The sequence below is a fragment of the Vicia villosa genome, linkage group LG6, assembly GCF_029867415.1.
Source record: "Vicia villosa cultivar HV-30 ecotype Madison, WI linkage group LG6, Vvil1.0, whole genome shotgun sequence".
Lineage (NCBI taxonomy): Eukaryota > Viridiplantae > Streptophyta > Magnoliopsida > Fabales > Fabaceae > Vicia > Vicia villosa.
The window spans coordinates 148,223,664-148,240,485 of record NC_081185.1 but is presented as its reverse complement, the minus strand read 5'-3'; the positions used below and the strand labels follow the sequence as shown (position 1 = coordinate 148,240,485).

The 16,822-nt window shown below is 36.1% G+C and overlaps 1 non-coding gene across 1 annotated transcript; it reads right to left on the bottom strand.

Moving 5' to 3' along the window:
- Positions 1–343: 343 nt before the first annotated feature.
- Positions 344–450, bottom strand: LOC131615326 (small nucleolar RNA R71). Its single transcript, XR_009287747.1, has one exon. It is a non-coding gene; the product is annotated as a small nucleolar RNA R71 (small nucleolar RNA).
- Between the last annotated feature and the right edge of the window lie 16,372 nt (positions 451–16,822).

The following is a 16,822-nucleotide window of genomic DNA, read 5'->3' as shown; positions in this document are numbered from 1 at the left end:
CGCTCCTTCACGCGCTGAACCGCATTCAAGTATCGCACCACCTGCGATTGAAGCGAACAATTTCGAACTGAAACCTTCACTGGTCCAAGCTGTTCAACAGAATCAATTCTCTGGAAGCCCTGTAGACGACCCCAATCTCCATTTATCCGTGTTCGTGCAATACGCCGACACTATCAAAGCCAACAACGTTAGTTCCGAAGCTATTCGATTACGCCTTTTCCCTTTCTCCTTGAGAGATAGAGCGAGAGCGTGGCTTCAATCCCTGCCTTCCAATTCCATAACTACGTGGGACGAATTGAAGAGAGTATTCTTAGCAAGATACTTTCCGCCTAGCAAAACTGCTATGCTTAGAGGTCAAATCAACGGATTTACCCAGAAAGATAACGAATCGCTTTTCGAAGCTTGGGAACGTTACAAGGACATGCTTAGAATATGCCCTCATCATGGACTCGAACCATGGCTGATCATCCATACCTTTTATGGTGGTCTCTTATATAACACTAAAATGACTATAGATGCCGCTGCTGGCGGAGCATTAATGGACAAACCCCATGATGAAGCATACAAACTCATAGAGAACATGGCACAAAACCATTACCAATGGGGAGGAGAACGCGCCGCTCTAGAGAAAGCCCAAACCAAAGGAGGAATGTACGAAATTAGTGGTATAGACCGCGTTAACGCTAAAGTAGACGCTTTAACTCAAAAGATCGAGAATTTAACCATCACTCCTTCAGCCACCGCTGCCGCTGTAGCACCTAACTGCGAGATTTGTGGATTGACTGGGCATGTAGTTGCTGAATGCCAACTCTTGACTGGAGTCCCATCTGATCAAGTAAATTACGCTCAAGGAAACCCTTATTCTAACACGTACAACCCTGGATGGAAAAACCACCCGAACTTTTCTTATAAGAACAACAATGCGTTGTACGCGCCTGGACAAGCACCTGCTGTACCACCTGGCTACCAAAAAGCGCCTGTAGCTGCTCAAAACACCCCTAGGAAGTCAAACCTAGAAATCATGATGGAGAACTTTATAGCTTCCCAACAACAAACCAATAAAGACTTCCTGAATCAAAACATCCACAATAGCGAGCAACTAAAACAACTATCGAACAAAGTAGATGCTTTAGCTACGCATAACAAAATGTTAGAAACTCAAATCTCACAAGTAGCTCAACAACAAGCACCTACTGCTGCCCCTGCTGGCACGTTTCCTGCTCAACCACAACCTAATCCTAAAGGACATGCGAACGCGATAACACTACGAAGTGGAACTAATTACGATGGACCCATAGATCCTAGAACCCAAAACGTACCCATGTCACAACAAGAGCCAAAGGAAACCCAAAAGAAAACAACCGACGAACAAACTGCTAAGACTGATGAGAACAATAACGAAGTGGAACCCGAAAAAGAGAAACCTTATGTTCCACCACCACCTTATAAGCCACCAATTCCTTACCCTCAAAGATTAGCCAAATCAAAAACCGAAGCGCAATTTAAAAGATTTGTAGAACTTCTGAAGCAATTAAACATAACCATACCATTCACAGAAGCCATAACTGAGATGCCTTCGTACGCTAAGTTCTTAAAAGAAATCTTATCAAACAAAAAGAAACTCGAGGATAACGAAACTATAACGCTTACCGCTGAATGTAGCGCTATCATCCAAAACAACATGCCTCCAAAACTGAAAGACCCTGGTAGTTTTTCTATACCCTGCGTAATTGGAAAAACCATCATAGAGAAAGCCTTGTGCGATTTAGGAGCTAGTGTTAGTTTGATGCCTCTCTCAACCTGTAAGAAACTCAATCTAGGTGAGCTTAAAGCAACAAGAATGTCTCTTCAACTAGCAGACCGTTCAGTTAAATATCCTGTAGGAATGTTAGAGAATATCCCTGTTCGTGTAGGTCAATTCTACATCCCGACTGACTTCATCATTATGGATATCCAAGAAGATTCTAACATCCCGATCATTTTAGGAAGACCATTTTTAGCGACCGCTGGTGCAATTATAGATGTAAAGCGAGGAAAGCTTACTTTCGAAGTAGGAGAAGAGAAAATAGAATTTATCCTTTCCCAATTCCTAAAAGCACCTTCTATAATTGACACATGCTGTTCTGCTGACATAATCGACGAGTGTGTCAAGGAAATAAAATCCGAACCAAATAAGGAAACCGAAATCCTAAGAATTCCTATGCCGCCAATTTTTGAAGACGACAACTGGCGTGAGGAATATCAAGATAACCACCTGAGTGAATGCTTAGCTTTAACCCCTGATCCTATACCTGGACCAAAGAAACCTGCTATAGAGCTGAAGACACTTCCTACCGATCTTAGATACGAATTTCTAGACGAAGAACTAAACCGACCAGTTATAGTGAACGCCAACTTAGGACGAACCGAGACTGAAAAATTACTTAATGTCCTAAGAAAATACCCTACCGCTTTAGGATACAACATATCAGATCTGAAAGGTATAAGCCCTTCTCTGTGTATGCACCGCATTATGCTCGAAGACGATAGTAAAACCTCTAGGGAACATCAAAGGCGAATAAATCCTATTATGAGCGATGTGGTTAAAAAGGAAATCCAAAAACTGCTAGAAGCTGGAATAATATATCCTATATCCGATAGTAAATGGGTTAGCCCCGTTCACGTCGTACCAAAGAAAGGAGGAGTCACTGTAATCACTAACGCAAAAGGAGAATCTGTAGCACAACGTACCCAAACTGGATGGAGGATGTGCATTGACTATAGGAAGCTAAATAAAGCTACCCGAAAAGACCATTTTCCTTTACCTTTCATAGATCAAATGCTCGAACGCTTAGCTAAACACTCACATTTTTGTTATCTGGATGGATACTCCGGATTTTTCCAAATTCCTATCCACCCTGACGACCAAGAGAAGACCACATTCACCTGTCCTTATGGTACATTCGCCTATAGACGAATGCCTTTTGGACTCTGCAATGCACCCGCGACCTTCCAAAGATGCATGATGGCAATATTTGCCGACTTCCTAGATGGAATAATGGAGGTCTTTATGGACGACTTCTCTGTCTGTGGAGGAAGTTTTGAAACATGTTTAGAAAACCTTGAAATGGTGCTTAGACGATGTGTAAGCGTAAACCTAGTCCTTAATTGGGAAAAATGCCATTTCATGGTTCGACAAGGAATTGTACTTGGACACATCGTATCCGATAGAGGAATCGAAGTTGATAAAGCAAAAATCGAAATTATCGAAAACCTTCAACCTCCCAAAACCGTTAGAGAAATAAGAAGTTTTCTGGGACATGCTGGTTTTTACCGACGCTTCATTAAGGATTTCTCTAAAATAACCAAACCCTTAACTGAACTACTCATGAAAGACGCCGAATTTATTTTCACCGATAAATGCACTGAAGCATTTCAAACGCTTAAACAAGCATTGATCTCTGCGCCAATTATGCAACCTCCCGACTGGAATGAGCCTTTCGAAATAATGTGTGACGCAAGTGATTATGCTGTAGGAGCCGTTCTAGGACAAAGAAAGGATAAGAAACTACATGTCATATATTATGCGAGTAGAACCCTAGACGAAGCTCAAATGAATTATGCCACGACAGAAAAAGAATTATTAGCTGTCGTATTCGCATTAGACAAATTCCGTTCTTACCTGGTAGGAGCCAAAATAATCATATACACTGACCACGCCGCCATTAGGTACCTCCTAACCAAAAAGGACGCTAAACCAAGACTTTTGAGATGGATCTTGTTACTACAAGAATTCGACCTGGAAATTAAAGATAAGAAAGGCACTGAAAATGTCGTAGCAGATCACCTCTCTCGATTGGAAAATCTGAAACCCGAACAAGTACCAATTGACGATGAATTCCCTTATGAAAGACTCATCGCCCAATTAGAAGCAAATGAATTCGAACCATACCGTCCAAACTCTGAAACCGAGAAATTAGCTGAAATAGCTTTAGCCCGATCTGACGCACCTTGGTATGCAGATTTCGTAAATTACCTAGCTGCTGGTGTGCTTCCTCCTGATCTAAGCTACCAACAGAAGAAGAAATTCTTCCATGACCTAAAACATTACTATTGGGACGACCCACTCCTTTTCAAAAGAGGCCCCGATGGAATCTTTAGACGTTGTGTACCCGAGGAAGAGATAAGAAGCATAATAACACATTGTCATTCTGCACCGTGTGGAGGACACCATAGCACATCTAGAACCTGCGCCAAAATCCTTCAATCTGGACTTTTCTGGCCCGACCTGTGGAAAGACGTCCATTTTGCTATACTAAGCTGTGATAGATGCCAACGAACTGGAAACATTTCAAGACGCGATGAAATGCCTCAAAAGGGCATTCTTGAAGTAGAAATATTTGACGTCTGGGGAATAGACTTCATGGGACCGTTTCCATCATCGTTTGGAAATCAATATATACTCGTAGCCGTCGATTACGTTTCAAAATGGATAGAGGCTATTGCTTCTCCTACAAACGATACACGAGTAGTTATTAAACTTTTCAAGAACGTCATCTTTCCTAGGTTCGGTGTGCCAAGATTGGTAATTAGCGATGGTGGTTCCCATTTCATTTCAAGAATACTTGAGAAACTCCTTCGAAAATATGGAGTAAATCATCGAATAGCCACACCATACCATCCACAAACAAGCGGTCAAGTAGAAGTATCTAACCGCGAAATAAAACAAATATTGGAGAAAACTGTTGCTATATCGAGGAAAGATTGGTCAACCAAGCTAAATGAAGCTTTATGGGCTTATAGAACAGCTTTCAAAACTCCAATAGGAACTACCCCATTCAAACTCGTTTATGGAAAGTCATGCCACCTACCAGTAGAGTTAGAACATAAAGCCTATTGGGCCATTAAGAACTTAAACCTAAACTACACTGCCGCTGGTGAGAAACGACTTCTAGACATAAACGAATTAGAAGAACTTAGACAAGACGCTTACGAAAACGCCAAAATCTATAAAGAGCGAACGAAAAAATGGCACGACAAGCGTATATCTAGGAAAAATTTTAGCATAGGCGATAAAGTGCTCTTATTTAATTCTAGACTAAAATTATTTCCTGGTAAGTTACGATCTAGATGGTCTGGCCCTTTCGAAATAACTAACATATTTCCGAGTGGAGCGATAGAAATCAAAGGAGAAACCGTCAAACCTTTTGTCGTAAATGGGCAACGTCTTAAGTATTACCATCATCTCGAATACGATGAAAACATCGAAGTTTTTAAACTTGACGAACTGCCCGCTCCTTCGAAAAAATAGTTTTCTATTTTTAAAATCGTCGAGCTTACGACATTAAACAAAGCGCTTGGTGGGAGACAACCCACATTTATTTATTCTTTTTATTATTTTTTATTTTAAATTTTTATTTTATTCTATTTTATTTTTAAAATTTTTAATCTTTAATTTCCATTTAACTATTCTATTTTTAATTATTCTAGATTTTAATTTTCTTACTATTTTTTATACATCTTATAATAACTATTATAATTATAGCCGCTTTCTTCATTCGAGAAAATACTTCCTTTTTATAATTATAATTATTATTATAACTTGTTTTATTTAATTTTATTTTTTTTAAAAATTAACACTAGCCTAGTTCTAACTTAATCTCAATATTTTCAACTTCTAGGTTTTTCATTTAATTACTAACTACGATGCAAGAAGTTGACAATATGGAAGTTGTGTTCCGTGGTAGAGGACAAGAAGCAAGATTTAACAAGCTAGCTGAAAGACACATGGAATTGACTTGCTATCCTCACCAACCAACTATGGTGAAGCTTGGTATCGAAGAAAGCATCCTACACCTGCTTAACCAAATCGGTTGGACTGGTTCTCACTTGTTCCGCAAGTTTAGTACTTATCGGAAGCTCACTCTGGAATTATTGAGCTCCCTGACCTATCTTCCAAACTGTGGACAAGGACTGAAAAAAGGAGTTATTCTCTTTAGACTCTTTGGTATGGAGTTTAATTTCTGCATCCGAGATTTTGCTGAAATGTTAGAACTACCTCATGGACCTGATGCATACGCCCAAGTAGCTGAAGAAAATCTTCCATACTGGGAGTTGGAAAAATACTAGGGCAAGATCACTGGAAACGACAACCCTGAAGAGAATGAATTTCAATCTGAGAACATCCACAATCCTGCTTTCCGCTACTTTCACAAGATCCTTGCTCACTATATTTTTGGCAAACCAGATAATGTCACTGAAGTTACTAGAGAAGAGTTGTTCATCATGTTTTGTACATCTCAGAATCGCCCGGTCAATGCCATCGCATTCATGCTAACAAACTTCGAGCGCATCACGCAAGACGAAGTTTCACCCATTAGGATTGGCGGATTTGTCACTATGATCGCTAATGCCATAGGAATGAGAGTGCCCTTGCTTAGATTGACACCTTTTGGTACCCATACCTCTATGGACATCAATTTCTGCTTTAATCGAGGTATCATCGGTAATCTTGGACCTGATCGTTTTGAATTGCTCATTGATAACAAAGTTTGGTATCAGTTCACCTTACCGAATCCTAGGACAAGTGTGCACAACCCTACCAACTGGCTTTACTATGGTCAGATTCCTGAGAGAGAGCCATCACCTGAAACTCCTCAAGCTTATGAACATTTTGATGAGGAAATGCCTGCATCTGAATCTGAACCTGAAACACCTCCTGGTTATTATGAACCTCCTCCTGTTGATGAACCCATTCCTGATTATGAACCTCTTCCTATTGATGAACCTGTATCTGAGTATGAACCTGAAACTCGTTCTGAAGATTCCGTTGAAGATCACACTGTTGATATGACTGATGTCGAGGTGGAGCAACAACAACCCGCTACGTCCACCGCATCGGTGAATCAAAGGATGCCCAATCTGAACACGCACGAACAAGCAATCAATGCACTACAACAAGATGTACAACATGTGCGCAACGAGCTTCACACTTTGCAAATGCATTTCTTCGATTTCATCGACACCGTCAATGCTCAGTTCGACGAAGTTTTCAAACACATTCAGTCTAATCAGAACAACAATAGACGTGGCTAGATGTTACCGTATTAGATTATTAGATTTTTATTTCTAGTTTTAGTAATTTCTATTCCTAGTTTAGATTTTCATTTTTTCTGCACTTTTCCATTCTGCTATTGTTAACACTCAGTACTGATTTAATTTTAAAATGCAATATTTTATTCACTACTGCTGTTGTGTTATAATACACTGCTATTAACTGCTATATATATTTGCCTGGCTATCACTCTTTGCTGTTAATAGTATTAAAATAAGACATTGTTCTGAACTGATGGACACTTTTTGCTGTTAATGGTATCTGTCAGCACTGTCTGGTCACCTGCATGCGTGCCCACTTGCCTGCCACAGGAGACGACCGTCTCCATCTGTGTGGGACCAGCAGATGCCATTCTTGGGACAGGAGACGCACGTCTCCATGCTCTGCCCCAGCAGACTGACTGCCTGAGACGCACGTCTCCCAAGGCTAGCAGTCTGCATTTGACCACGCAGACCATTCCTCTCTCCCTCTTGAATTTTGAATTTGAATTTCAAAATTCATTCTCCTCATTCTTCCCCTATTTATTCCATTTAAACTCCATTAACCTCATTCATCCTCCATCATTCACCTCTTAAACTCCATTCATTTCCCATTCTTCTATTCTATTCAAACTTCAACCACCACCATTAATCCATTTTAATTCTCCATTAACCACCCCATTTTCAAACCTCACTATAAAACCACACCACCACCACTCTTCTTCCTCACAACTATCATACCATTCTCTACTCTTCTACACTACATTTTTATTTTTCATTTCCATACTCACCATGCCTCCACGTTCATTAATCCGTAGTGAGCGTCCCGAGCGACCACCTCCCGACCTTTCAAACATTATCTTCCGAGATGATGCTCAACGAACAAAATATGTTGCTTTCTACGAACGTTCGGTTGTTCCCACAAAATTTGTGAACACCGAGTGTCTAGAAACTTTGGGTCTCATTGATGGTGTCACCCGTTTGCTCACTAAATCTAGCCTCCACCATCTTTGTACCGAACCCGTACCTACTTATGAGCCGCTCGTCTTAGAATTTTTGAGTTCCTTCAACTACGACACTCCCTCTACTCAACCATTCTCCACTGGTACCATCCAATTCCGGATGTTCAACCGTGAATATGCTCTAGATCAAGATGTCGTAGCTTCATATCTGCATTTTAATCATGCTCCAATTGCTCACCGCTCAATTTTCCAAGAACTCAATGGTCGACCCTGGGAGGATCTCGCTTTTGAATTTTGGTTCCATCTCACTGGAGAAAATCCTACCGGTTGGAGAGCTCTTCATGCTTCTCACATTCAAAACCCCGCTATACGTTATTTTCAACGTGTCTTGGGGCATATTATTTTTGCAAGATCCAACAACCACAAGGTAAACCAAAATGAATTATTTTTCCTTTACTGTGCGCTTAACAATATCCGTTTCAATGCCGCACCGTTTATGTTCCAACACATCCAAGGTTTAGTTAACGCCCCCGCTACAAATCCATTCTTGCTTGGAGGCATTATTACTACCTTGGCCTGTGCTCTAGGTCTTGGTGACGAGCTCCTATCACTCTCTCATCTCATGAAGCCTGCTCAGTCACTCGATCTCACTTACTGCCGCGATTCCCACTTGGTTTCACCCCGCCATGATGGCCGATACACTTTGGTCGTCAACAAAGTTCCTATTCCTTATGTCATCCTTCCTTGTCCTGAAAGAATTAACATCCGTTATGTTCAACGTTGGAGGCTTATTGAAGACAACCCTCAAGATGACCAACAAGAACATCCTAATGAACCTATGGATGCAAATGAAGAAGAACTCAACCAAGGGCAAGCTGATGTCAACCAACCTCCTCCAAACAACCCTCCGCCTATCACTCTTGAAGCCATGTATGCTGCTATTCAACGCCAAGATCAACTCGTTCAAGCTATGCAGACAAACCAAACTGAAACAATTAGGCTCATCCGAGAGATGCAACAGGAGCACCGTGACTATGCTATTAGGAACGAAAGTCAATACGCTGAAATTACCACATATTTGCATGATCTTGACATTCGTGTTAATGACTCTCCTGATAGACGTCGCCGTGTTCGTACAAGAGGCGCGAGCAGTTCTCGAAACCGCAACAATGAGGAGTAGTTCTTATGCACTGAGGACATTGCATCATCTAAGTCTGGGGGAGTCGTATTATTTATATTTCCTTTAGTTTTATTTTTCCCTTCAGTTATTTCCCTTCCTTGTAATGTTTTTCTAATTCAATAAAGAATATTTATGGAATTTAAGTCTTATATGTATAATTCCGTAGTTATTTCAATTTCTTCCATTTTCTTGAGCCATAACAAAAATTTTTGCTCCTAAACGATAAACGCAAACCCCACACGTTCGAGAAATACAAAGCTACTCAATCACTCAACGCACCGAAACTGAATTAGTCAATATCCTTATTGTCGCAACACTCTAAAACCCCCGAGTATACATAACCGATTTGAATACCCGTTATACCAAAACCATCGACTTTAAGTTTTGAAATAACCCTTAGTAGTTTATTCTAGCAGTCGGCACCGTCTTAGATACAAACTACGCAGAGAGTCGATGAATATAAGTGTATGATCCTCATAATAATTATGTGTTCAACCATAAAAAGAAATGTGCCTACTAAGTAAGGTGATCCTCACAAGATCATTTAACCTAACGGTCGCAAATCTCATATACAAAGAATTTAAAAACTCACTGTCGATTGGTTCAGAAGTCATCTGGTAATGAACTTGGTAGGAAGGACTATTGTCCGATTCCCCACAATCTACAAGTGAATGCTAAGGAGTATACCACATATTGTGCCAGAACTCCATGAGAAGGATCATAGTCACTAACCGACTACTCTGCTATGTGCGTGTCAAGATAATGGGCTTAATGTGATTGCGCGCGAATGAAAAGGGTGAAACATGATGACAAGTCAAATAGGTCGAGCTATAATGGCATGATTCGGATTGGTATGCATACTGGGAGTTGTTTAGTGTTGTTACTATAGGTTTATTGCTAAGATTCGTTATTTCCGAATAAGAACACTATGTAGCTAAGTATGACTGAACGACGTGGTGGAAGTGTGTTTCATTTATCTTTATCTTCTTATTTTGCTTGAGGACAAGCAAAGGTTCAAGTCTGGGGGAATTTGATAACACGATTTTATATCGTATATTTCGCCTAAAATCCATAGATATTTATAGCATTTTCCATTTATTATGTCAATTTATTATGATATTACGCGTGTATTTGCTTTATTTCAGGTTTTACACTTCAATTGCGACTATTTGCAAAAAGGAAAGAAAATTGAGCTTAAATGACAAATATTTATGCCTAAAAGATGAAAAGGGAGTGCTGAAGTGAAAGAGGGGTGCAAATTAAGGACCCAAAGGCCCAAAAGAGACGAACCAGCCCACAAAGGAACAAAATTGCGTGGCCCAAACCTGCCCAGCAAGTGGAGACGCACGTCTCCACATCCTCTATGCCACGTCAGCAAAGGGAGACGCACGTCTCCATGTTCCTACATCTTCTCCACTTGAGACGCACGTCTCAAGTCACGTACCCAGTCTCCCTGAAGAATCGGAGACGCACGTCTCCAAGTCCCGGTCTGCAAAAAGTTCCGTTTTTCACGCAAAGCAACTGCAAAGCCTCACCTATAAATAGAGGCAGTCACTTCAGTCCAAAGGGTCCGATTTCCTGCCAACGAAGTGCTGCCGAAATTGTACCGCGAACTGTTTTTTCTTTATTCTGTTTTCATTTAACCGTCTATTTTCTCACAACGATTTCTACACTGGAAATTGTTGTGAACTTTTCATAGATCTAGCCTTACGTTAGATTTATCGCTTTATTTTCCTTGTTTTTATTTTCTGCCATTTAAATTCCGAAGAACGATCCAGCCAACCTGTGGTGGAAGTTCGAGTACTTCAAGATTCAATTCAATCCAGATTTATTTTTATTCAGGTTTTTATTTACCGCCTTATTTATATTATTTATTTGCATGATATATTATATGCCATTTAATATGCTTATTATTATGAACCGAACCGATTTATGCATGTTTAACCATATTAATATGTCTGGCTAAATTACTAAAGGTGTCGGTATGTAAAGTAAGTTAACCGTAGGGATCCGAAATAAATTGGCTTAATTATGTTTTATTAATTATCACTTATTTTTGGTTTATATGTCTAGTTTAATTAGTAAGTCTTAAAACCAATAGAGCGAAAGTTTGAGGGATTAGGACGGTCAAAGGTTAAAATCAATAGAGCGAAAGTTTGAGATCTTTAACTGGATAGTAGACATAGGACATTAGTTTTAAGGACGGCGAAAGCGTATTAAAACTAATTGGAACTTATTTATTTTCAAAAATTGTTTTTACACTCGAGCGGGATGGCGAAAGCGTACGTTAGGGATATTAGCATGTTCCGAGTCAACAGAGCGAAAGTTTGAGATTAGGAGATTTAAATAGATAACAACCTCGTAAAATAGGCATTTTATTAATTACATTGTTTCCAAAAAGCTCTTCTAAAATCTAATGGGATGGCGAAAGCGTACATTAGGATTAGGATAGTAGTCTGAATCAACAGAGCGAAAGTTTGAGACGAGGATTTTTAATCAATTGGAATTAGTAAAGATTTTTAATTTAATTATGCAAAAGCCAATGAACCTTCGGATTGCCTTTAGTTAAACGAAATACATACTGATACCTGTCTTTTATTATTATTCTTTATTTTCTCACAATCACTTTCCCTTAGGAACAATCGAAATTTTAGTACTCCTAGCTTTACATAGTAACCTTAGATAACGGTAGATCGATTCATAGTCCCTGTGGATTCGATATCTTTTAAAACTACACGACACGACTGTGCACTTGTAGTTATCAGATTTATAGACACGTAAAGTCGCGATCAAACGCATAAGCCTTCAACTAATTTTGCCAATCCAGACCAACATGGTGAGTATTAGCTCCAGCTTAAAATTTGTCAATCTAGGCCAACTTAATAATGCTATGATATGCATGCAACAATAACCACAACATCAACTTAATCAACACAACACAACAACGACAAAATGCAACGACGGCAAACAAATTAATTAACATTTGTCACAAGACCGATAACTGCAAAACAACTTAACAACGTTGGTCATAGGACCCGCAACTCAATCAACGCATCAACAACAACTTATAACAACAGCAACTCAACAACTTCATCAATATTGTACCAATAAATAAAAGCACTCGTCACACATAAACTTTGGTCATAGGCCTACAACTTTATATCAACATGTCAACAACAATTTAATTCAACAACTTTAATCAACAACAAACAACATAAATAATTCACTGAAATATATTTAAGGTTTACTTAATTATCCTGACAAAATCAACTAAACTCGGCTAATTAAATTCTCCTGTTAAACTACTAATATTCATCAACTTAATTAAATTGCTAATTTCATAGACTATTACTCACATAATCCACAAATTATACTACTATAGTTATCTTTCATATATTCCGAAAACCATTTCCCAATTATACTACTAATTTAATTAATTTAAATTACTATTAACTTTCTGTTACTCAACACTACTGCTACTACTACTAATTTATCCTTATTATTTGTATGTTATTATCCGCACTGCTGCTATAATTTACTAAAAACAATAATTCAATAAAACAGAGAGAAAAAAGGCAAAATCAGAAAGCAGACAAAAAAAAACACATGCCCTCAGTAAATGGTGTTCCAATCGGAACATCTTCTCCCACTTCCAATGGGTGCCGATCGGCACCCTCCTTTATCAAGCATCCCCTGCCGGCCGGCAGGGTCCCTTTCCACTTGTGTCGTTCCGCATGGTGCTCCTATTGTTCGTCTCATGTAGTGTGCCCCTCGGCACACTGTTGCCTGCAGAATATTTATTTTTGTTTTGTACTTCTTCTCCTGCAACACTCGTCCGATTCAAACTTCTCCAACAACTTTTATTGATCAACAAAATTCCATAAATCTCCCATACTTATTTAATTTCACAACTTTAATTGATTAACTAATTCATGAACAACAATACTACCTCATTCACACAAACAACAACATTCACACAATGAATCCCTAAAATCCTAACAACAATAACAGCACCAAATCATATGAACAACAACAATTCAAGACACAGACAACAACAATTTTAACAACCCGTATCCCACATATTATCCATCATATACCCGGTTATAGAGCAAGAACCCCGCCCTTACCTTGAATTGGAGATTGCTCTATAATTCTACCGATCGAAGCCCTCTAGCCTTAACTTCAAACCCTTGCCTCTTTTAATCAGAATCAAAAGTTGAAAATTATCCCAAATATGCAGCTACAGTGTGATGATGACATCTCACAACTCAGACCTTATTTTGAAGATCCCAACGGTCAAAAGTTATATGTACATGTTGCGAACCTACCCTCAAAATTTGGCCACGATCCAACGGTTAACGAATCGGGGATCTTCGATTTAGTGATACTGCTGTAAGAAAAACGGGAATGAGTTTCTCTCCTAGTTTCTCTCTTCACTGCAACTTCCCTTGACCAATTCCCCAAGACTTTTCCCTTCTAATTAACCTAATCCTTATCTTAACCTGATTTCATTAAACCTATTGGGCCTAACATTCACACCCCACCTTTTACTGCCACCATCACTTAATTAAGTCCATATAATAAATCTAGTATTTCTTCAATACTATTTCTACAACTTAATCAATTAATTAATCGACTAATTAATCATAACAACCCATGTCAACAATTTTCAACACTCCACGAATTCAACAATTAAATTTGAAATAATTTAAAAATATTTAATTAAATAATTAATTAAATATCGGGTGTTACACCCATTATTCACAATGAACTTTTTAAAGGAGTTACAAACTGCAGAGGTAACAAGAGGTAACAACTCGCCTTATCCAATAATACATGTAATCATTTAAAGTATAATTTTGGGTCCAACAACTCTGTTAACCTTGTCGGCGATCTCACTTGATGCTTTCAAGATTAGTTTTGTCAGCTTGTGTTAATGAGGTAGTGTGATAAACTGCGCCTATTTGCGGGCAACTTTCTAACTCTAGCTTTTTGCTTGGTAGCTTAGTTATTTTTTACCATTTATGCTTTCGCCAAATGTGTTTATAGATCCAATCATGTGAGACGCCTCATTTTCCATATTAGCTCGGCGAATCCGCTTGTCAGTTAGCTCGTAGAGTCATGAGAAATAATCTATAATATAAGAAAATTAGTGGTTCTGGTTTTTACAAAACTACCCATCCTTACTTTTTTTACACCTATTAAAATTGTTGGTTTTTTTGTCTATCTACACAATTGTCCATTATAATCTTAATATTTTATTCAACTATATTATAACTTACTTTAACCATTCTTTCTCTCTCTTCACCTTTTTAGTTTTCTACCCTAATCTCTCTCTACTCCATTTACTTTTTATAAGAAAAATGATATTTATGATCCAAAAATTTAATTCAAAAATAGTATTCGGGAAAAAATCTATTATTGATTTAAATATTTTTATATACGAAAATTTACTATTGATCCATATATTTTTGTAAATGATACCTAAACATAAATAATATTTAAATACCGGGAAAATTTATTATTGATCTAAATGTTTTCATATACAAAAAATGATATTTATGATCCAAATTTTTTTTATTCAAAAATGGTATATAGAAAAAAAATCTATTATTGATCTAAATACTTTTATATACAAAAATTTATTATTGAAATAGATATTTTTGTAAACGTTACCTGAACATAAATAATATTTGTCTACGGAGAAAAAAATCTATAATTGATATAAATATTTTTCTATATGGAAAATAGTATTTATGATCCCAAAAAAAATTAATTCAAAAAGGTATACGGGAAAGAAATCTATTATTTATCTAAATATTTTTATATACGAAAATTTACTATTGATCTAAATATTTTTGTAAATGATACTTAAACATAAATAATATTCGTATACGGGAAATAATCTTTTATTGATCTAAATATTTTTCTATATGATAAATGGTATTTATGATCCAAAAATTTTAATTAAAAAATGGTATACGGGAAAAAATATATTATTGATTTAAATATTTTCATATACGAAAATTTACTATTGATCCAGATATTTTTATAAATGATACCTAAACATAAATAATATTTAAATATGGGAAAAATCTATTATTGATCTAAATATTTTTATATACGAAAAAATAGTATTTATGATCCTAAATTTTTTTATTCAAAAATGGTATACGGGAAAAAATCTATTATTGATCTAAATATTTTTATATACGAAAATTTACTATTGATCTAGATATTTTTGTAAACGTTACCTAAACATAAATAATATTTGTATACGGGAAAAATTCTATAATTGATCTAAATATTTTTTTATATAATGGTATTTATGATCCAAAAAAATTTAATTAAAAAATTGTATACAAAAAAAATCTATTATTGATCTAAATATTTTTATACACGAAAATTTATTATTAATCCAAATATTTTTGTAAATGATACATAAACATAAATAATATTTATATACGGAAAAAAATCTTTTATTGATCTAAATATTTTTCTATATGAAAAATGGTATTTATGATCCAATAATTTTAATTCAAAAATAGTATACGAAAAAAAAATCTATTATTAATTTAAATATTTTTATATACAAAAATTTACTATTGATTTAAATATTTTTGCAAATGATATCTAAACATAAATAATATTTAAATACGGGAAAAATCTATTGTTGATCTAAATATTTTTATATATGAAAAATGATATTTATGATCCAAAATTTTTTGATTCAAAAATTGTATACGGGGAAAAATCTATTATTGATCTAAATATTTTTTATACGATAATTTACTATTCATTCAAATATTTTTATAAATGTAACCTAAACAAAAATAATATTTGTGTACGGACAAAATTTATTATTGATCTAAATATTTTTATATACGAAAAATGATATTTATGATCCAAAATTTTTTTATTCAAAAATGATATACGGGAAAAAATCTACTATTAATCTAAATATTTTGATATATAAAAACTTATTATTGATTCAAATATTTTTGTAGATGATATTTAAACATAAATAATATTTGAATACGAGAAAAAAATATATTTTTGTCTACATATTTTTATATAAGAAAGATGATATTTATGATCCAAGAATGATATAAGGAAAAAAAATTATTATTGATCTAAATAATTTTATATACGAAAAATTTATTATTGATCTAAATATATTTTTTTTAATGTTCTATTTAAAATAAATGTATTATGTAAACAAATGCGCGTATCAGAGCAGAACCCGTGCGTATGCACGGGTTTGTTACTAGTAAATTGATATGAATTTAGTCGTTCAGACGAATATTGATGTAATAAATCAATAACGTGTGTAAGTATAAACAAATACAATAACAAATTAAGGAGTAGGCTTTCATGCAAACACGTGCACACTACACATACTACAACAATCATATTGTGTGATTGCAATAGAATGTCATCAACAAATAAACCTAGCGTATACTTTTTGACTTAATAATTGATAGGGTATTTAAATCCAAACTAAATGAAATAATTCATAGAATTTATACCCTCTGTTTTAAAATGAGTGTCGTTTAAAGTTTTTGCACACATAATAAAAAAATGTAATAACGGTGTCATAAAACATTAC